At 38.4% G+C, this 22,003-nt stretch overlaps 1 long non-coding RNA gene across 1 annotated transcript; it reads right to left on the reverse strand.

Moving 5' to 3' along the window:
• Positions 1–457: 457 nt before the first annotated feature.
• Positions 458–5,229, reverse strand: LOC124720397. The gene is made up of 4 exons (XR_007006147.1): positions 4,973–5,229; positions 1,075–1,170; positions 941–994; positions 458–755 (listed from the first exon to the last, which is right to left on the reverse strand). It is a non-coding gene; the product is annotated as an uncharacterized LOC124720397 (long non-coding RNA).
• Positions 5,230–22,003: the final 16,774 nt, after the last annotated feature.

The following is a 22,003-nucleotide window of genomic DNA, read 5'->3' on the forward strand; positions in this document are numbered from 1 at the left end:
CATGTTCTAAAATTCTACAAGAGATCGACGTAAGAGATATAGGTCTATAGTTTTTCGCATCTGCTCGACGACCCTTCTTGAACCTTTTCTGAATATTACTGACAAATATTAAACTTGCTGTAGACAAAATGGAATTAATTACGGAAACACTTTGCATTTTACATATTTTTTTAGATTGATGAAACAGACAGCACATATATGTCAACCAGAGACGTGGAAAACACGGAGTCTTGTACGATGGAGGAAGGGTCATGGCATGCTGGTGCTCTGTGGGGTAGCATACACCAGCAGAACTGCGAGGCAAGCAAAGGAAGTCTGTGAATACTGTGAATATTTTAATACGAGTGTTTCTGTCCCTTGGCAATGGAGTCAATTAAAAACTTTAATTTTTGAATGGTAATGTATTTTCAAAGTAATAAACACTAAATGCATACAATTCAACAATTATCATCCATTATTTGAGCTTCCATGATAAATTTCAGTATCTTATGTTTTGTGTCTCTCACAGTCATTGGATTTCTTATTCTGGACAACTCTTCAACAATGAAGTGTCCCAAAGCATCATGTGGAGATGGGTCTAATGCCTTTTGGGTTAATTTTGAGTTTAAGTTCTCCAGTACTGTATTTAGTAAGGGATTACTATCACTCTTTCTCATCTTCCGAACTTTTGGTGTAGTGGAATATGCACCAGAAACCACTGGAGTACTAGGCACCTCAAATTCAGCACTGTTGTTAACTACCACCACATCCATATTCTGTAATGAAAAATGGCATTAGTGTTCAAGAGGACTGTTTAAGTTTGTTTAATTTCATTAACGGCTACTGTTATCAATAAAAGTAACGCTGGGAGGTTAAGATTTAATCTCTGTATTTGCAAGCTGGAATGAACTTATTTGTGTAGGAGGTTATGAACATTACCTCAAGCGAGTCTTTTACTTACATCAATTGTGATATCTGGGCGTTCACTATTTGATGTACATGGTGGGCTATCGATCTAAGGGAAAAAAATGTTTCAGTATATCAATTATTACTTACTGTACAATAAAAAGGAAAAATGTTATTGACCTGACTTACATTACTACTCTCATCATAAAAAATTATGATTTCTATCACTGAGTTGTCAGGCGTCTTCCTAGTCCTCGGGATTTCTGTACCAGAGTTGTGAGGCACCTGTAAAATTCCCTCATTTTAGTTGTGTATTAGACCTCAGGTTGCTTTGAGCATGGCTGCAGAGAGGACAAACCAGTAACTATATGACCCAATGTTGTATATAATATTTTATCAACATATAACTGAAATTGTTCCATGCAGATCTAATAATGTGACATTTAATGAAACATGACTGATGACTTACAAGGAGGCTAATCAACTGAACTGACTACATAAATACTAAAGAGTTTTATTCTGCTGTTTTTTCATTAAACATTTAATTGTAGCAAACTGGAATTCATTTCTACATTAAATGGATCACAAGGCCACATATATCAAAAGAGAATTTCCAAATTGATGAGCCTTATTGATAACACATTTGGTCACTGTGTATTGACAATATCATATATCATTATCCATCCGAACAACCACATTTATCACAAATGTTACCCAAAATTTTACTGAAATCAAGTCTTCATGCCATGAACAATTACTCAACACACTTGTGCTCTAGTTTTCTACTATCCACAGTGAGTGATGTTAAGCTGCTATCTGATCTGGTTACACATTAATGAAGGTCTCACTAAACAAAACTCATCAAGAATAAGCTGTTTTTGTAAGCAGTCAACATGAATATTATACTGCCTAGTCCACTGAGAACTGTGAGAATTCTCTACACCATTTACAGCTAAGACATATCAAATTATTTCAAATGTTTAGTGTCCTGTGGTTAGTAAACAGTAAGAGTAGGGGTGTCATATTATTGTAATTGAGGCAATTTTTTTGGAAAATAAGTAATGAGTGAAATACAGCCGAGAAGTAAAAAAATAATTATGTAAATATAATGAAGTAAATGTCATTTAAGCTGGAGACCAATTAAGTGGTTAAGTAATATGTAACTGGCCAGTGATGTGTCAAACTGCATATTCAGTAAAAGAACCACAGCAAAAACTGAACACCATTGACCATCATTGTGTGTTAATAGTTACAGGTGGAAGAAATGGTATATCCGATTGCGTACTTTTTCTTATTACTTTGGTCTTGCATTGGGAGAGAGCATTCATAATTTTGACTACACTTGGTACACAACATTCACTGCACCTTAATCAGTACAGTCTGCTTGAACAATGAAATAAAAGTATTACAGGGAGAGTCTGTAAAGATGTTACCAACTTTGATATATGATGGAGGGAGGTAAATGTATCATTTTGAGGTAAGAAGCCCTAGTTGAAAAACAGCAAAGCTGTAAGTCATACGAAAAATTGTTCTCATACCTCTGACAGAGAAACTCTTGTATTGTAATCTCTTTGCTTTCTGTATTTCTTGGAGGAGGTAGTACAAACCAAATCAATAAAAAAAATCCAGTATGCATGGGCTTGAAAGTGCACACATATAGAGCTGTATGAACACTTATTCATATTTGCTACTATGAAACATCTCTTATACTGACTAATTGATCATAGCTCCTAATGTAAGTGTTTTAGGTCCCATGTTTACCAGACAATTTTTTTCTTGTCTTGATTCATACTACTTACTCCCAAAATATGGTAAGCAAAAACCTTGCAGCAGAAAAGTGTCATAGTCAAAGGCACCAGAGTGGTTTCCACTTATAACTTCTGACTGTCATTTCTGGAAAAGGGTCCCTTACTCCAAATAGATACATCTTCTTCATTATCCCTAAATGAATGTAACATCACAGAATCAACTGGAATTAGTGCTAAGTATTTTCCTTCCAAAGAAGAAGATCCATGAGTACTTCCACATGTTTACTTTCCACACCACTTCAGAGCTAAGTGACAATGACATTGATGTTGGTGGCACTGAGTTATCCAAAACTGCTAACATTGGAGAAGACCCTGTGGATTCCCTGTCAGATTATAAGTGGGCTTTGCAGCTGAGGGACACCCCCATACTATTTAACCGTAACATACCAGAATACTCTCCTTCCATCGCCACCAACCCAACAGAGAACTGCCTAGTTGCTGGAGGAAAGCCCAGGGTACATTGTGTAGGTACTATCCCATGGAGTAAAATACATTATCAGACAAATTGTTTTATTCACTTTAATCCCACCACACTACCAAAGATATGTAACACTCAGGGGGTACATTGAACACCCATATAGTGACTCCTATTCCTGGTAATGTTGTGGCCCACAAGTCTTCACACTTGTTGGTTATGGTCGAGGTATTACATTAACATGTTGCAGGTTAAAAAGAAAGTCACATGTGGTGCATACCACACATTTTGTTTGCATTCACAAATGTCAGCTCCCCAAACTTTCAATGAAACTGACACCACATAATCTAAACCAGACCTCGGGCTATTTTACACATCAGTATGCCAACACAACCAAGAAATCGTGTAAATGGGGAGTGGGGGGTGGAGGGGAAGAAGGGAGATGATGGGAATTAGCACTAAAACACTAACCCTTTGTCACCAATATTTCTCTGTTTTTAAAAGTAATGCTAAGTATGAGTACAATGCCAGTAGAGAAATCTCTGGACAGTAATGTAGTGGAATTGCAAAGTAAACTAAATCTAGAGTATATCCAGGATCTAGGCTGGGAAGGAGGAAGGATAGCAACTGATAAGAACCTACAGCCACAATGAGATTAGTGTCCATAAAATGTGTAAATACCACAAAGGCTTCACTACAGGCTTGCTATGAATCATACATTAATGTAGGTTCTAAATAAATGAAGAAGACCTTCTGAAGGAATGAACAATGATGATCACATAAATAGCTCAACAACTGAAGTAAAGGTGATGTGGAATATTGAGTTTGTTAATGGTAAGTTAAGTAGTGGCTGTCATGTCTTAAGAACTGAAAAATCTTGTACCACAGTCTAAACAGTTATGAGCACTTAGCATGTTACACTCAGTTGTGCCTAAATTAAAATTTCATATTCTGAGGAAACTCTCCAGTAAGGTGAATACCTTTAAATACAGAATAAAACCTCCAGAATGAATGGAATTAAATAAGGAAATTAAATTTGTTTTCACAGCACTTGACATACTTTCTCTGCCAAGCATTTCTATTTGCCAAACATTTCAACTCTTTAACATATATTTAACTGGTAAAGAAGCTGATCATTAAAGTAACACCATGCTCAGCATAAACCACCACACAAGAAAACACTTGCTTACAGTGCCAGTGCAGATTACACTGCTAAACTCACTGAGAAATCTACCTGTGATATAAATCTACCTGTGATATAAACTACATTAAAAAAACACACGCAGTCATGCTTCTACTCAGTCCATAAATATATGCACTTTTATTGCACAGTGTTCAATTTTCTGTTCCTGTATGGGTCATTTAAATGTACAAGCTGAGTATGAATTGTAAAGTTAGATGTAAAATACATGTTTCATTCATGAAGCATGTTAAGAAATTAATTCTGCAAAAAGTTGTGTACAAGTTCAGTGAATCTGGCAAGATATATCTGCAGCAGTTACTGCTGTTATAGATGCAATGGACAAATACACATACTAAATAGAGCTAATGTTCTATAACTGCCAGCTATGCTACATTCACTGAATGCCTCTGGAGTTACTGCTTCAAGTAATATATTCAGTTACTCAGTAAAAGTTAACTACATTTTCCTTTACTGATAATACATGCAATTTCAGCTCTCTCTTCTTCCTACATTTAATAGCTTATCTCAAAACTATGCTCAATATTTTATTTAAAGTTCACTGAAATCTTTTTCTTCATTTCAGGGCAGCACCAACAGCATTAACAAACTTAGCATTGTCAATAGAAAGCACTGTTACAAACTGCTGTACATGAGAATAAAAAGTTAACTAAAAATACTTACAATACTGTTCGGAATGTTACACCGGCTTTCGCGTGGTGTAATGAAGTCTTTCAGGAAATGTAAAAGATCAAACTACCAGACTCTTGGCCTGTATACGGCACTGGATGAGCCAATGCTCTCGCTCTGACCTGTTTTCTTCAGTTCAGCGCCATAGTGAGACCACAAAGTTGAGAATTTGGCCTTGCAGTCATCGGCGGTAATGCCTTGCAAGACTTCGGCCACTTTTGTTGCTACATGTTCCAAACACTCTTTCCTTGCATTCTAGAAAAAATACAAGATTTGTCGATAATACTTCTCTACACGTTTATGTATCTACTTGTACCTATAAGTAGTATAAAGATACAAGGACCACAAAGAACGTTACACAAGTTACAAGTTTACCTTGTTGGGGTACAGCGAATGTTCTGCAACTATTGGAACGTTTTTGCCCTGATATGCAGAAATCAAGGCAGTGATGAAATTCTTTGTCCATTCCATTTTTAAAAAATAACACGAAATTATAAAATACAAATAATTTATATACATATATACTGTGACAATACCAAAAAATGAGCAACATTTATTAACAATTGATGATGGATACTCACTATGAGAATTGTGCTCAAAAATGTTCTGTCTGTCTTTTGCTGTAAATCCACAACTGTAAACAAATATGGCACGCCTATGCCTTCTGTGCATGCGCAGTATTCCGCATTCTCCGAATTTTAGAACTCCGCACTCGGCATAGAAAATATTAGATACAGGCTCCCAGGTAGGCGTTTGATACAGTTCCGCACTGTCGCCTGATAAACAGAGTAAGAGTCTACAGAATATCAGAACAGCTGTGTGGCTGTAATGAAGAGATTTAGCAAACAGAACACAGCATGTTGTTCTCAATGGAGAGACGTCTACAGACATCTAAGTAATCTCTGGCATGCCACAGGGGAGTGTTACGGGCTCATTGCTTTTCACAGTATATATAAATGACCTAGTAGATAGTGTCAGAAGTTCCATGTGGCTTTTCGCAGATGATGCTGTAGTATACAGAGAAGTTGCAGCATTAGAAAATTGCAGCGGAATGCAGGAAGATCTGCAGCAGAAAGGCACTTGGTGCAGGGAATGGCAACTGACCCATAACATGGAAAAATGTAACGTATTGTGAATACATAGAAAGAAGGATCCTTTATTGTATGATTATAAGATAGCGGAACAAACACTGGTAGCAGTTACTTCTGTAAAATATCTGGGAGTATGCGTACAGAACAATTTGAAGTGGACTGATCATATTATTTGGTAAGCGTGATAGCGTTACGGAGATGTTTAGCAAACTCGAGTGGCAGACTCTGCAAGAGAGGTGTTCTGCATCACAGTATAGCTTGCTGTCCAGGTTTCGAGAGGGTGCATTTCTGGTTGAGGTATCGAATATATTGCTTCCCCCTACTTATACCTCCCGAGGAGATCACGAATGTAAAATTAGAGAGATTCGAGTGCACACAGAGGTTTTCTGGCAGTCGTTCTTCCTGCGAACCATACACAACTGAAACAGGAAAGAGAGGTAATGACAGTGGCATGTAAAGTGCCCTCCACCACACACCGTTTGGTGGTTTGTGAATTATAAACGTAGATGCAGATGTAGGTGATCATTGACGTCACTGATCCGCTCGAGTCGTGGTTGGCTCCTGATTTACACGCAGACCCTCGAAGCACACACTCGAATCGAGTAGTCAATTTTCAGCGGAAAGTCGTCCGTGTAAAACAGGTTTTATTAACTGTGAAGCTGCTGGCATCATGTATTAGCTCAGCATAATAATATTAACTGTGGAATCTCTTCCAGATGTGAATTATTCTAGGCATACTTTGGCCAAACTGTACTGGTCCTTCAAAGTTCTGTTGAAGCCTCTTAATAAATTAACATTGTTCTCTGACCCAGCAGAATTGTATTGGCTCTCTCATCCACAAAGTGTTACTGCCCTAGGTCTCCATGCTGGAGGCATACTTACTGCCACCCTGTGTCACTTGCAGCTAGTTGGCATCTACAGGCTGTTCAGAAATTCCTGTGACAAACTTCAAGGACCTGTAGGGGGAGTGGATAAACAATATTTTGAATATCAACCTGTCAGGAAACATATTGTTTCTGTTCTAAGACAGCTTGAGTGAAAGGAAGTGCAACTCATGATAATTGGAAATGGTCCTGCAACCTCAATCTTCCTAAAAACTTGCCAGACCAGTTCTTGAAAGCTGTATTACTGAATGTCTGTCACGAAATGTGGTTTCAGCATGATGGGCACCACTTCATCTCAGACATGCAGCTCACACACACATCAACAGACAATATGGTTTAGTGAAAAATGGATAGGCTAAGTTGGTCCAACCGCTTAGCTGACACAATTGACAGATTTCATTCCTGTGGACTATTTTGCATGGGGTCATATGTAAAGTTTTTGACTCCCGTAGAGACAGGAGGAGGATCTACTGGCATGAGTTCTGGCTGTTGCACCAGAAACTGAAGAGACATTAGTGGGATGGAGTGTAAAACATGCTTCAGAAGTACAATGTCAGTAACATTAGTGGTCACAACATTGAGTTGCTGTCATAATCCATCGGTACTGTCTTTTAAGTACATTATGCTGAGTTCTTTTTCGTTTCGGAATAATGTAAACACATAATGTAAAAAGTGTTAATACAAATGTGCTAAAGTGATAAATGGATGTTTTGTTAAGCTTCCTTTTGAATTTTTATCTAATAATTATACTGCATCACACCTAATTAAATTCATCTACCAGAAACAGAAGAGCTAGACATCTGAAATGAAACTATTGCACAACAGAAACAGCATGTTTCCAGACATGGGTTGCTATTCAAAATGGTACATACTCAATCCCCTCTAAAAGTTCTCAAAGTTTGTAATGGGAATTTTGATCCCCTACTCTTTCACAGTTTACTGTTCTGCAGACTCTGTATTCCATGCTCTTATGTCAAATATCTCTCCCTTCAGTCCAGACTAGAGTATAGACTTGATATAAAGAAACATCTCTGACACAGCCAATGTGTCTACTTCACAGCAAATTAAAAAAATTGTTGCTTACAAGAAATCATAATACTGAAATTAATTTCTGACAAATGAAGACATTTACATTTGTGGAAGAGTACTGAATACAAAACAGTACTGTATCAGTGTCACTGTTCTGTTGTTAACTTTAGAGGAAACTGTTTCTTCTACAGTACATGCCTAGTGTATAAGGAAGAACACTTTGATTCCAATTTTTGTGTATAGTTTCGAAAAGAAAAATTAAGTTTTGGTGAAATATATGAGAAAGGATCTGTGGCTTTGATTTTCACTGGGTGTAGGCCAAGAGCCAAAGGTTTGGGTTGTCAATCCCCAGTCATTTAAAAAATTTTTCATTTGTTGCCCCTTTCACCTTTACCAGAGATTTATTAGTGGGGAAAATGTCCTTTTGCTCTGTGACGTGGTGTTCATATTTGGGTCACAGACAGTTTTCTGTTAATGGGTTCAATAAGGATTATGGAGTTAGCACAGTTGGCACAGAGAAGTGTAAATTGACATGGTTCAAAATTTATAGGTTTGACTCTACCAGAAGACCTGGCATTGGACCTCTTAATGGGCAACATCTACTTCACCAATGGTGAGGAGTGCTACATTGGAGTCTGCACAAAAACTGGGACAGAATGCACTGTGCTCATGAACGAGGATGTCCAGAAGCCCAGAGGAATGTCTCTTGTGACATGGAATAGGTAAGGGTGGAAGTGCTGCTCTTGCTATGTCACGTTACAGCTAGGGTGATATGTAGGTATCTCTTCAATGGATGTGAGGATACTATGAGATGTTTAGCACCTAACCTTCCTAATAAGGTACATGACACACTCTTTTAACTGCCTATCATGATGGGCAAAAAATGCCTCCAGATCACACTATGCAAGCATCTTCATCTCTCTATATGCTACGTCCATTTGAACATACTAAACTGTATTCAAACCTTGGTCTCTCTTTTATTATTATGCTCTTACATTTCCTTCCAGTGCCAAATTACTCTGATGCCTCAGTATTATCCTTCCATGTAATCACTTTACAAATGCTAGAAACGTAGGTTTGAAACAAATACTAACAAAGAGATAGAGGGGCTGGCCAGTACTTACCTCAGCTCAGTACAGACAATAGATACACAAAACAGAACAGAACATTTTTATCCTATCTTTTGGAACTTTGTTCCTTCGTCAGGGAGGAGAGAGGGGAAAAGAAGGGGAAGAAGGGAAAGTGGATTCAGTTACTCACAGCCCAGGTTATGAAGCAACAGGAGAAAGGTAAACAGGGAGGGTAGCAAAGATGGAGGCATGGGTGTCAGAGGGAAGCCATAGATATTCTACTGTAAGTACTGTGCCAGCTTCAAACCAAAGAGGATGCATATACAAGTGAAGAGGTATATAGTAAAAGATAAACACAACTATGTAGGATGAAAAGATGTGTGAATGGCTAAAGAGGAAAGGGAAAGAGGAGAAGACTGAAGAGTAAATGGGAGTGAGGTTGGATAACGTAGGTTCAGTCCAGGGGTTTGGTGGGATGAAAGAATGTGTTGCAGTGCAAGTTCCCATCTCCGCATTTCCAAGGGATTGGTGTTGGGTGGGAGAAGCCAAATGGCATTTACAGTGTAGCAGGTTCCTAGGTCCCTAGAATTATGGTGGAGGGCATGCTCCACTACTAGGTATTGGACACCTCCTAGGCAGACAGTTCGTCTGCACCCGTTCATGCACTCAGCCAGTTTAGTTGTCGTCATACCTATGTAAAAGGCTTGGCAGTGCAGGCATGTCAGCTGATAAATGACATGTGTTGTTTCACATGTGGCCCTGCCTTTAATTGTGTATGTTTTACCAGTAGCGAGGCTGGAGTAGTTGGTTGTGGGGGGATGCATGGGGCAGGTTTTGCAGTGGGGTCGGTTACAGGGGTAGGAACCGCTGGGTAGAGAAGGTGGTGTGGGAATATTGTAGGGTTTGACAAGGATGTTACGGAGGTTAGGGGGGTGATCAAAGGCAATTCTGGGTTGTGTGAGGAGAATATTGTTCAGGGCTTGACATGAGAAAGTCATATTCCTGGCGGAGTAATTTGTTGATGTATTCGAGGCCAGGATAATGTTGGGTGACGAGGGGGTGCTTCTGTGTGGTCTGGAGATAGGAACATTCTTGTGGGATGGGGAGGAATGTATTGCTCGGGAGATATGTTTGTGGACAAGGTCTGCAGGATAGTTGCGGGAGAGGAAAGCACTGGTCAGGTTTTTGGTGTAATTGTTGACAGATTCGTCACTGGAGCAGATACGTTTGCCACGAATACCTAGGCTGTAGGGAAGGGAGCGTTTGATGTGGAATGGATGGAAGCTATCAAAGTGAAGGCACTGTTGTTTGTTTGTGGGTTTGATGTGGACAGAGGTCTGGATGTGAGCTTCAACAAGATGAAGGTCAACATCTAGCAAGGTGGCTTGGATTTTGGAGAATGACCAGGTGAAATTCAGATTCGAAGAGGAGTTGAGGTTATGGAGGAAATTAAGGAGTGTTTCTTCACCATGAGTCCAGACCACAAAGATGTCATCTATAAACCTATACCAGGCCAGGGAAAGCAGCTGTTGGGTCTTCAGGAAAGCCTCTTTCATGGGGCCCATGAAGAGGTTGGCATAGGATGGAGCCATCCTGATTCCCATGGCCGTTCCCCTGATTTGTTTGTAGGTCTGGACTTCAAAAGTGAAGTAATTATGGGTGAGGATGAAGTTGGTAAGTGTGATAAGGAACGAGGTTTTTCGAAGATCTTTGGGTGGGCATTGGGAGAGGTAGTGTTCAAGGGCAGAGAGACCATGGGTATGTGGGATGTTTGTGTAAAGGGATGTAACATCTATGGTGACAAGAAAGGTTTCAGGTGGGAGGGGAGTGGGAATGGATTTGAGGCATTCGTGGAAGTGGTTTGTGTCTTTGATGTAGGATGGGAGTCTGCGGGTGATAGGTTGGAGGTGTTGGTCTACCAGAGCTGAGATACGTTCTGTTGGGCCTTTGAAGCCTGTCACAATGGGACGGTCAGGATGGTTCTCTTTGTGGATTTTGGGTAATAGGTATAAGGTAGGGGTACGTGACTCAGGTGGAGTGAGTAGGTCTATGAAGGCCGTTGTGAGGCCTTGTAAGGGACCTTCGATTTTTAGGATTTTCTGCAGCTCAGTCTGGATGGGAGGAATGGGATCCTGGGTAACAGCTTTGTAGGTTCAGGTGTTGGAGAGTTGACGCAGTCCTTCTGCCACCTACTCCACATGGTCAAGTACCACAGCTGTGGAGCCTTTATCTGCAGGGAGGATGACAATAGAGTGGTCTGTTTTCAGCTCCTTAATGGCACGGGATTCAGCTGGGGTGATGTTAGGGGATTGTCGGAATGTTCTTCAAAAAGGACTGGGAGGAAACACTGGATGTGAGGAATTCCTGAAATGTCTGAAAGGGATGGTTTTGGGGGAAGGGAGGAGGATCCCTTTGAGAAGACAGTCGAAGCTGTTCTAGACAGGGTTCAACACTGGGTCTACTATTTGGGGGCTGTGTTTGGGTGGTCAAGTTGAGGTTCTGGGTGAATGAGAGAAGATCTTTAACCAGGGCAGTGTGGTTGAATTTAGATGTGGGGCTAAAGGTTAAGCCTTTTGATAGAACAGATATCTCTGGAGGAGAGAGGGATCTGGATGAGAGGTTTAGAACTGAATTGGGACTGGTGATATGAGGCATTTGACTGTGGTTATAGTTGAGATTTGGCCTGTGTGGGGTATGTGCTGGGATTGGGAGATTGAGTAGGGTGGCCAGGCTAGGTTTGTTGGCTATGAGGGGGGTTTGTTGAAGGTTCTGTTGTGGTTGGTGTTTGTGAGGGATAGGGAGACGGACCCCACTTCTTAAGTGTTGCACTAGCACTGTGGATAGTTTTTTCAGGTGGTGTGTGGTATGGAATTCAAGTTTACAGCTTGCTTCTAGGATGATGTTCCTGAGTGTGTTCTCCAAGCAGGGGTCTGAGAGGTGGAGGACTTTGATGAGAGATAGGAGCCATTGGTAGTGGTGGTTAGACGAAATAGTGCAGAGATTCAGGACAAGTTGGGTAAGGGCTAAGGACTGAAGGTTCTGGAAGTCTGGGAGAGACTGGTGGAAGGAGGGATTGCACCAAGGGATGGGAACTTTTAAGGTAAGTCCTTTAGGGGTAATTCCAATGTTTAAGCAGGACCGGAGGAAAAGTATGTGGGGTTGCAGTTTGGCTACAGTGAATGCATGATTCCGGAATGAATGTAAATAATGTGATACAGGATTAGGGTACACAGTGGGTAACTGGTGGATAAGGAAATTAAATAAATAAAGTTAAAATAGTAATAATAAGAAGGAATAAAACAAGGAGGGAAGGGCGAGAAAGAAAATGTGTTGGTAATGTTCAAACGTAGGTTTGGCTTTCCTTAATCTACTTTCTAAAATAAGATAATGTGTTGATAAAGAAATTTAACTCCAAGGAAAGCTTTTCTCGCTGTACACAAACTACATTTTATATCTTCTGTATTTCTGACATTGCCAGTAACTTTACTACACCTTTCTCATATCTGAAGCTAACCTCTCATCTCTCTAGTGTTGTACTTTTAGTCTTAAAGCCTCTTTCCAAGGAAGTATCAATCACTGTTTTTAAATACTTGCCATCTGGTGGAATTTAAGTATCATTTAAATGTTTTATTTTTCTTTTCCATATTTTTGTTTTTCTTGCATGTACAGACTAAAATGTGTGGGCTACAACACTTTCCTCCTTTAAAATCGCTTCCTATCAGCTTCACTTTATGTATTTTACCTCTTAAGGATGCAGTAAGTTTCCTGTAAGTTATAAGATAACTGAAAAATTTGAATAATTTTATAGCATCAGTTGCCACAAAATAATCCTTAACCAAGAATTGGCACTACCAGTCTGCATGTAACTTTCCTATTAATGACAAATAAAAGTTGTGGGCAACATGTCATCATCATAACTGAGACAAATATTTTTCATAAAGTACTATGAGACAAGCAAAAAGTCTTGAATATATAGGAACACTGAAGTGTTGAAACATCAGATGATCAATCTGAAGCAAGTGACAATTGTGTTGGTTTCTCTGCAGATGGTAAAGACTTAATTTTGTTCTTGGGGAATGGAAAATGCAGTGGAACTTTAAATGTTGGTATACAGTCCATAAAGAATAAAACATGTAAATTTCACTTAGGATTGCCTTTGTAAAAGTGGGGTTAAAGAAAGCCAATGAAACTTTAATGTTTAAGTATTAGCTAGATACAAAGACCACATTAAGTTCTTCTGTGCAATACAGCAGCTATATATGAAGGTGGAATAATTATACTGTCTATTAAATAAGACCCACAAGATACTACAGTTTAACTTAGACATCACACGTGAACCTTCCTCCGCATTCAAATTTTTTCCTGCCAAAAGGATTATTATAAGAAAATGAAATCTTAGATGGTGGTGAAAGAATGCATAAGAGCATTCAAAATGCCAAAACTACATAAGTTCTTGACGTTTCTCATTTTCATTGGCAACTCATATAGTTGGCTATTAAAAGGTCCCCTTGGGGTGGTCTGTGTGGTGTTAGCTTTGCAAAATTTCCTGTGACATAAAGATGTCTCCTGATGAACTAAAACGACTGCTTGGTGCTGAAGTACCTCTACAATACAAATTTTTGCACTAATAGAGAATAAAAAAATCATTCAAATGGCTCTGAGCACTATAGGACTTAACTTCTGAGGTGATCAGTCCCCTAGAACTTAGAACTACTTAAACCTAACTAACCTAAGGACATCACACACATCCATGCCCGAGGCAGGATTCAAACCTGCAACCGTAGCGGTCGCGCAATTCCAGGCTGAAGCACCTAGAACCACTCGGCCACTCCGGCTAGCAATAGAGAATATCCTATATATAAAATATAAATAAAGTATAATCTTAAACATTTTATTATTGGTGCGTATCTCCATTTACAGATAAGGATACAGAAAGCTTGGCACTTCTAATGCTTATGGTGAAAAGGTCCCAAATTTAGTTGAACAAAATTGTGTACTCTCACACATTTTCTGAAAGCACACATTTACCATTTGCTGAACAGATAAATGTTCCATCTTTCTTACATGTATTTAGTTCCTGTTATAAGTGAATTTGAAATAAACTATTGATACATAAGATATTTTCACCACCTGCCAATATTGTTTGGACTGTGAACAATTTTCAGTATTTTCAAAACTGCTACAGTAAAACAGCATCAAACCAAATAACTTTAGTCCTAATTTTTGTAGTTCAAATATACTCAATTTTCCAGAATTTTGAAATTCCTTGTCAACATCTTTATCTTCCAGCACATTTATTTATTTTATATATCCAAAAACAAAGATGATGTGACTCACCGAACGAAAGCACCGGCAGGTCGATAGACACACAAACAAACACAAACATACACACGAAATTCCAGCCCTCGCAACCAACGGCTGCCCCACCAAGAAAGAGGGAAAGACGAAAGGATGTGGGCTCCAAGGGAGAGGGCAAGGAGTCACCCCAATCCCGGGAGTGGAAAGACCCACCCTAGGGGGAAAAAAGGACAGGCACACACTCGCACACACACACACACACACACACACACACATCCATCCGCACATACACAAACACAAGCAGACATTTATTTATTTTATTATCCATCTTTAGGCATTAAAAATGCAATTGATGTCATCATTTGTGTACATATACAGTTTACATAAGTAACAGAAATGGTCTAATATATTGTAGATCATTATTGTCTAATAAGGTACAAAAATTTGTTCTTGATGCTGCACAAGGTATTTGCATTATATTTACATGTATAAGTTTAATCTAAGTGAAACTCTATTAGTACCAGTACTTAAGATCATCTTTAGTGCACATTATAAACTCTTCTATTCAATAAAAAGCTTTTTCTCTAAGCCATTTCTTTGTTACACTTTTAAACTCATTCAGTGACACATTATGTGCCTCTATTGGCAACATGTTAAATAGTTTTACTCCCATGTACCTGTAACTATCTTGAGTTTTCTTTAGTCTAGCAACTGGGATGTGAATTTGCTGTTTAAACATGTGTCATGGTGATGGATAGATTGTCGTAGTTTGTGACTGTGTTGGTTTTCTTTTGTGTGTATCAGACAACTTAGTATAAAGAGGGCTGCAACTGTTAGTATTTTTAGATTTTTGAAATATGGTCTACAAGACTCATTATTTCTGAATCCATGGATGCATCTGACTGCCTTCTTTTGCCAAATGAAAACTTGTTTTGCTCCAGCTGAGTTTCCCCACAACATAGTGGCATATGTTAAATGGGTGTGGAAAAAGGCATAGTATGCATTGAGTAATAACTTATCACTAACACATGACCTTAGTATACCTAAAAAATATGTCACATGTGCTAACTTAGTACAAATATAATCGGTATGACACTTCCACGTTAATTTTGAGTCAAGATGGATCCCAAATAGTTTAGTTGAGACACAATCAATCTTATCACTCTTAACACACAAGCTAAAGAGAATATTTACAGTTTTATCATGATTTATATGCAACTCATTGAGCTGGAACCACTTGATGGCTGCTCTGAGATGAGCTTCACTTTCCTCATTTAATTTTCCTAAATCTTTCCCTGCTCTAACAAAAGTTTTATCATTTGCATAGAGTGTGGATTTACATAACATGGTTCTGGGCAAGTCATTTACATATATTATAAAAAGTAAAGGACCAAATACAGAGGCTTGTGGTACACCCTGCATGATATCCAAGACATTTGACCTCATATTGTTAAAATGCACAATTTGTTTTCTGTTGCTCATATAGGATCTGATCAGAGATAGTTCTGAGCCTCTAATAATATAGCAGCGCAGTTTTCTAATAGTATCCTGTGACTGATAGAATCAAATGCCTTGCTGAGGTCCACAAAAGTGGCATTAACTGATAATTCTGATTCGAATGATGTCAATATATATGAAACAACATCTTCAACTGCTTTTGCCATAGACCTGAAGCCATACTGAGAGTCACTAAGAATATTATCCACAAACAGATGTTGACTGATTTGGAGCTGTATGCAATATTCCACTACTTTTGATATGATGGGTACAAGGGAGACTGGACAGTAATTATAAGGACAAGACTTGTCACCTTTCTTGTGCAGTGGAGTAACGACTGCCATTTTTAAGGATGAAGGGAAACAGCCACTGACAAACATCCGGTTCATAAGAGAACAGAGTGGATGTGCTATTACATCTGCTATTTTTTTTATTACAAAATTGGAGAGACCATAAATGTCTTCTGATTTTGAGTAACTTAATTTTGCTATTGCAGTCTTAATACCTGTTACTTTTACTTCTTTCCATTTAAACACAGGAACCATACCCTCAAAATTTTGTAGAAATGAATTTCTATTATTTGAGATATGGTTGTTGTCACATTTATGGATATGTTCATCTGGTGTGATACAAGCATAACACGAATTACTTTTGTTAGCATCTTTATTTCTACCCAGATGAGTCTTGATAACAGTCCAGGCTGCTTTGCATTTATTTTGGGACTTACTAATATAATCATCATTTGCCTTGCAATTGCTTAACCTATTTTCTGCCTTGCATTTGTTCCTCAAACTTATGTAGTTTGCTTTTTTGGCTTCACTATTTTTTGATTTGTCATAGGAAATCATTAACAGAGTTCTGAGCCTTTGTAGGTCAGGTGTGAACCAGTTATGCACTGATGTGAGACCATGTTTCCTCATAGTTCCCTTATTTTTTCTCATTACTTTAGGGCAGCAAGTTTTAAATGTATCTGACAATGCACTAATGAATAATGTAAATGCCTTTTCGATATGATTACTTTGTAGCAGAATGTAATTCCAATTTGTCATCTTTATTTGTGTTCTGTAGTTATCAATGTTCTCTTCACTCAAAAGCCTAATGTATTTAATTTTATTGGAGACAGATTCTGGCTCTTTTGTTATCAATTTTAACCAAATACCTTTATGGTCTGATAAATAATGAGTATTGAATAGCCCTAGTTCATACCGATTTGTCTCAACATTTGTGATTACATACTCAAGGCAGGCAGACTGTCTTCTTGGGTTTCCATTAATGCAGTGCAAGTCATGTGATCTTAGCATATTCAGAAGATTAAGTTGTTTAGGTGTGTTCTGCCTTATATCAATATTTGTGTCACCAAAATTAAAATCCTATGTTTAGGCCACTTATCGAGGTGTAGTATCAGTTTCTGTAAGGCCTGTGCAAATACTTCAACATCATTATTTAATTGGCAATCGATTATGGCATTGTACTTTGCTCCCCTTTGTCCAGGAGTGTGGCTAGTGGTGGTTTTTTGCTCCTAGTCTTATACTGTTTTATGAAAATTATTGTCAAATGTCACACAAATCTCTCCAACAAACTTGGTAAAAACATAAGACATAACAGCCTCATGCTTTTAGACAGTTGTCTTCTTGAAGTAAGGATACGCAGGATGTTGTCTTTCTGTGCAAGGAGTAGTTTGTCTGGAATTGTCACAGAAAATTAGTCCATTTAACATAGAATGGACGTAGACAAAGTACATTAAATTTCTGATTCTGAATTTAAGGAGCATTTGGAAAGATCTGGTTGTGACTTCCTGCTAATTGTGGAAAATGCACATTCAGAAATGTGGACATTTGGGAATAGTGAGGTCTTAAATGTTGAGTTCCCTTCCTGTGCTGAATTGTTGATATTCTTGCCTTGCACAGTCTTTCTAAGAAAAACTCCATTTATTAAGGATGAAGACCTTAACTAATTACTTGTACTGCTGCTGCAGCACTCTTGTTGTGCTATTGCAGCTCTGTTGTATGCTATGCTGATCACATAAGAATCATAAGTGAGCCTAATTTATCTTTTTGGTATGAGATAGGTGATTTGCTTGAGAAGAAAGAGTGGGTCCTATTAAATGCCATTAGAATATTCACCAGAGCTGTGTGAGCTGTCTACCACATTTTGCTTAGCTTGAACATTTTCCAGCCCCAGGCTGGGTCTGTTTGGAACATAAGCCTCACCATATAGTCCTGTTTCCTCACTGTCTGTGTTCACTCTGGTCCAGTCCTTGTCTCTCATTTTCAGCACTGCTTCACATTTTTCAGCAATATGTCCCTTGCCTTTCCTCTTTGTTGTTTCTCTCACATCTCCATTTCATGTCTCTTCTTGGAACCCTCTTGTTTTCCATTCAATTTAAGTGCCCATACCATCATAGCCTTGGTGCCATTGTAGCCTTGTTGTTTCTATCCTGCTCTGTAAGCATTCCTTTTTACTATTTTTCTCACATTTCCATTCCATATCATCTCTTCTTCTTACTGCTGTCCTGCTTCTGAGAAACTTCATTTCACACACCTGTAATCTGCTCACATATTTCCTTCATTACGCATGTTTCAGATGGTAGTGACTTCCGTACATCACTTCTTTGGTTTTGTGGGGCATCCTTGCTCCAAACCAGGTTTTTAACACTTAGCAAGAATTCCTCAGCCTGTCTGCCACATTCACTGAAGGCTCACTTCTTCCATTTTCCTCTGCCACACTTCCCAAGTACTTCACACTCTCCACTTTCAATTGTTCCTCCTATCCTTATTCTGCTATTTGGTCTATCTTTCTACTTGGAAGCAGAATCTCACATTTGTTTACAATAAATTTCATCCCCTACTGCTTATTCCCAAGCATGCAGATGTTCATGAATATCCTGTTTACCCAGATCATAACCAATACAAACAGTATTGCTTTTGCCTAATCAGTATTCCTTATGTCTTGTCTTCTCCAGTTTCTTCTGCCACCTTGGTCACTGTTGTCAAAAATCACAAAGAAGAGGAGAGGTGACGGTGCACTACACTGTTCCACAAAACTTCTTGCTGGGACCAGCCTGTCCTTTTATTTCCCACTCCCAAACAAGTCAGACTTCCACAGTATCTCTCTTCATGCTTCTGATCAGTTAAACGTTAAGTGAACCATTTAGTAACTAAGCTTTGAAAGTCACAAGCTTAAAGCTTCTTCAAAAGATGATGATTTTGTTAATTGTCATGGACACATTACACAAATCATGATGAATGAAATATTGTCATTCATAGTCTAAAATGCTGTCAATGGAATTTTAACATAATCCAAAATGCTGTCAATTTTAAATCCTACATTCAATGGAGAGTACAACCTGTGACTGGCTTACAATCTAGTTGCATATGCTCATTTTCAATGCTTTAAATTTTCTTTTCCAAAGCATTAGTTCATAGGTCAGTTATCTGTCCTACATTTGAGGTGTTCCAGCGTGATGTACTTAAGACTGGAGAGACACCCTGTGATAGTGATGAATTAAATATTTGTAGCTGTAACAGCACAACATGCTTTTAATATGTAGTGTAGTTTTAATCATCTTGTGGGAATTTTTGCTTTTAGGACAGTTGACTACAGTAATCTCACTTGAATAGGCTATAGTGATACTGAATTGATTCAATGTATATGGTATTAAGTGTAGGATATACTGTAATGCTTTATGTTTTGAACTGTGCTGAGCTTCTTGGTTTCCACTAGGAGCTGATTAGAAGTTTGCTAACTGTATGATGATGTAAGCCATGGCGTCTCTATCAGAACAAGATATTTTATTTTTGTGTTTTCTAATTATACCCTCCTCTGTTTATATTTTATTTTCAGAATTGTTAATCTGACATGACATGCAAGCCAATGATCATTTGTTCTGCAGGTCAATGTTCTGTTGTGACTGGGGCAACAAACTGAAGATTGCGACAGTTGGCGTGCGCTGGCCCAACGAAATAACTGTAAACACTGGCAACAAGTGTTTGTACTGGGTGGATGTCAAGCTGCAGTCAATAGAATCCATCAACTTGGATGGCAGTGATTGCAGGGCATGTAGGTACATGCATTTGAAAGCAACTGCCGTGAAAAACTTGGTAACTCTTGGTCAAGGATTGATCAGACAACAGATAAATAAGCAAATATAGGTCATGCACTGGGACAAAGAAGCCCCAAATTCATATCTCGGCTACTGTGGTTTAATCCAATCATTACTAAGCTAGGATGTACAGACCACACAAATTCAAAAGCACAGAACTACCTTAACAGAAGTAGAGGATTAAATTTAGACATTTGGTGTGCCTTAGTGCTGAGTAAAACAAATACCAACTATTTCTCACCTTAAGGTCCATAACACACACTGACAGGATTCTATGATCATAAGTAGTGGCCTGATGTCATTAAGACTGTTGCTTGGATACACAGACAAATAACCCCTTAACATTTTTTTTTTTTTCAAATTGTTCCAAAGAATACTTTCCATTAATGAAAATCATGACTGACATATAAAGACAGCTTTTAAAGTTCAAAATAAGTTATAAAATTTTGAATATTACAAACAATAAACTCTAGAGTACAAGGTCTGTTCAAAAAATTTCTAAACTCTCCTAATTTTGCAGCAGTGGTGTGTTGGAGTAAAATGCAGTTGACATCCATGCACACACTTGTTTCTAATGTGTAACTGCCAGAACTTGCATTGTTGTACGTCTGTGAGTTGTTGTTCAATGCCATAATGCTATATTGAGTAGAATGTTGCATTCCACAGTTAGCGAATTTCAAAAAGGCAGTTAGAGGAGCAACACGTGTGTATTAAATTTTGCGTGAAACTCAAGAAAACTTTTATAGAGACGTCAGGTGATGCAGGAAGCCTATGGTGATGAGTACTTAAGCTGTACTCTGTGTTACAAATGGTTCACACGGTTTGAAAATGGCCGGACAGAAGTTAAAGATGATCCTCATTCAGGACTCTCTCTGATGTCCACAGACGATGCTCATATCAGGAATGTCAATGAAACTGTGTCTGCCAATCAAAGACTGACTGTCAGAGAGACTGCAGAAGAATGTAACATATCAGTTGGAGCATGTCATGAAATCCTGACACAGTTTCTTGGAATGCGTCATGTAGCCACCAAGTTCATCCCATGGTTCATGACGAAAGAAAGAGCTTCTCCTTGCAATCTGTGAAGAGCTTTTGGGTCACACAAATGAGAGAGAGAGAGCTGTTCATTAAGAGACTCATAACTCATGATGAGATGTGGATCTATGGTTATGACGCTGAGACTGAGGTTCAACTTTCACATTGAATTGGGAAAGGTTCTCAGAGACCAACAAAAGCTCATCCGGCCAGGTCAGATGTCAAAGCCATGCTGATAGTTTCCTTTGAAGGATTAGTTCAGGGACAAACTGTCAATTAATTGTACTATCAAGATATGTTGCGACATCTGTGAGAAAATGTGAGAAGGAAATGGCCTTTAAAATCAAAAACATCTAGTGGGTATGATGAAATATCAACAAAGTTAATTAAAGAATGTGATTCTGAGCTAAGTAACATATTAAGCTATCTGTGTAACCAGTCGTTTATCAGTGGAATATTTCCTGAATGGCTGAAATATGCTGAAGTTAAGCCACTGTTTAAGAAGGGAGATAAAGAAATAGCATCAAATTTCCGTCCAATTTCACTGTTACCAGCATTCTCAAAAATTTTCGAAAAAGTAATGTACCGTCGTCTTTATAACCATCTTATCTCAAATAACATACTGTCAAAGTCACAGTTTGGATTTCTAAAAGGTTCTGATATTGAGAAGGCTATCTTCACTTACAGTGAAAATGTGCTTAATTCATTAGACAAAAAATTGCAGGCAACTGGTATATTTTGTGATCTATCAAAGGCATTTGACTGTGTAAATCACAATATCCTTTTAAGTAAACTAGAATATTATAGTGTAACAGGAAATGCTGCAAAATGGTTCAAATCTTATATCTCTGGCAGGAAACAAAGGGTGTTATTAGGAAAGATCTTGATACATGTCTATCAGGCATCATCCAACTGGGAACTAATTACATGTGGGGTCCCACAAGGTTCCATTTTGGGGCCCTTACTTTTTCTTGTGTATATCAATGACCTTTCATCAGTAACATTACCAGATGCCAAGT

The sequence above is a fragment of the Schistocerca piceifrons genome, chromosome 11 (assembly GCF_021461385.2).
Source record: "Schistocerca piceifrons isolate TAMUIC-IGC-003096 chromosome 11, iqSchPice1.1, whole genome shotgun sequence".
NCBI lineage: Eukaryota > Metazoa > Arthropoda > Insecta > Orthoptera > Acrididae > Schistocerca > Schistocerca piceifrons.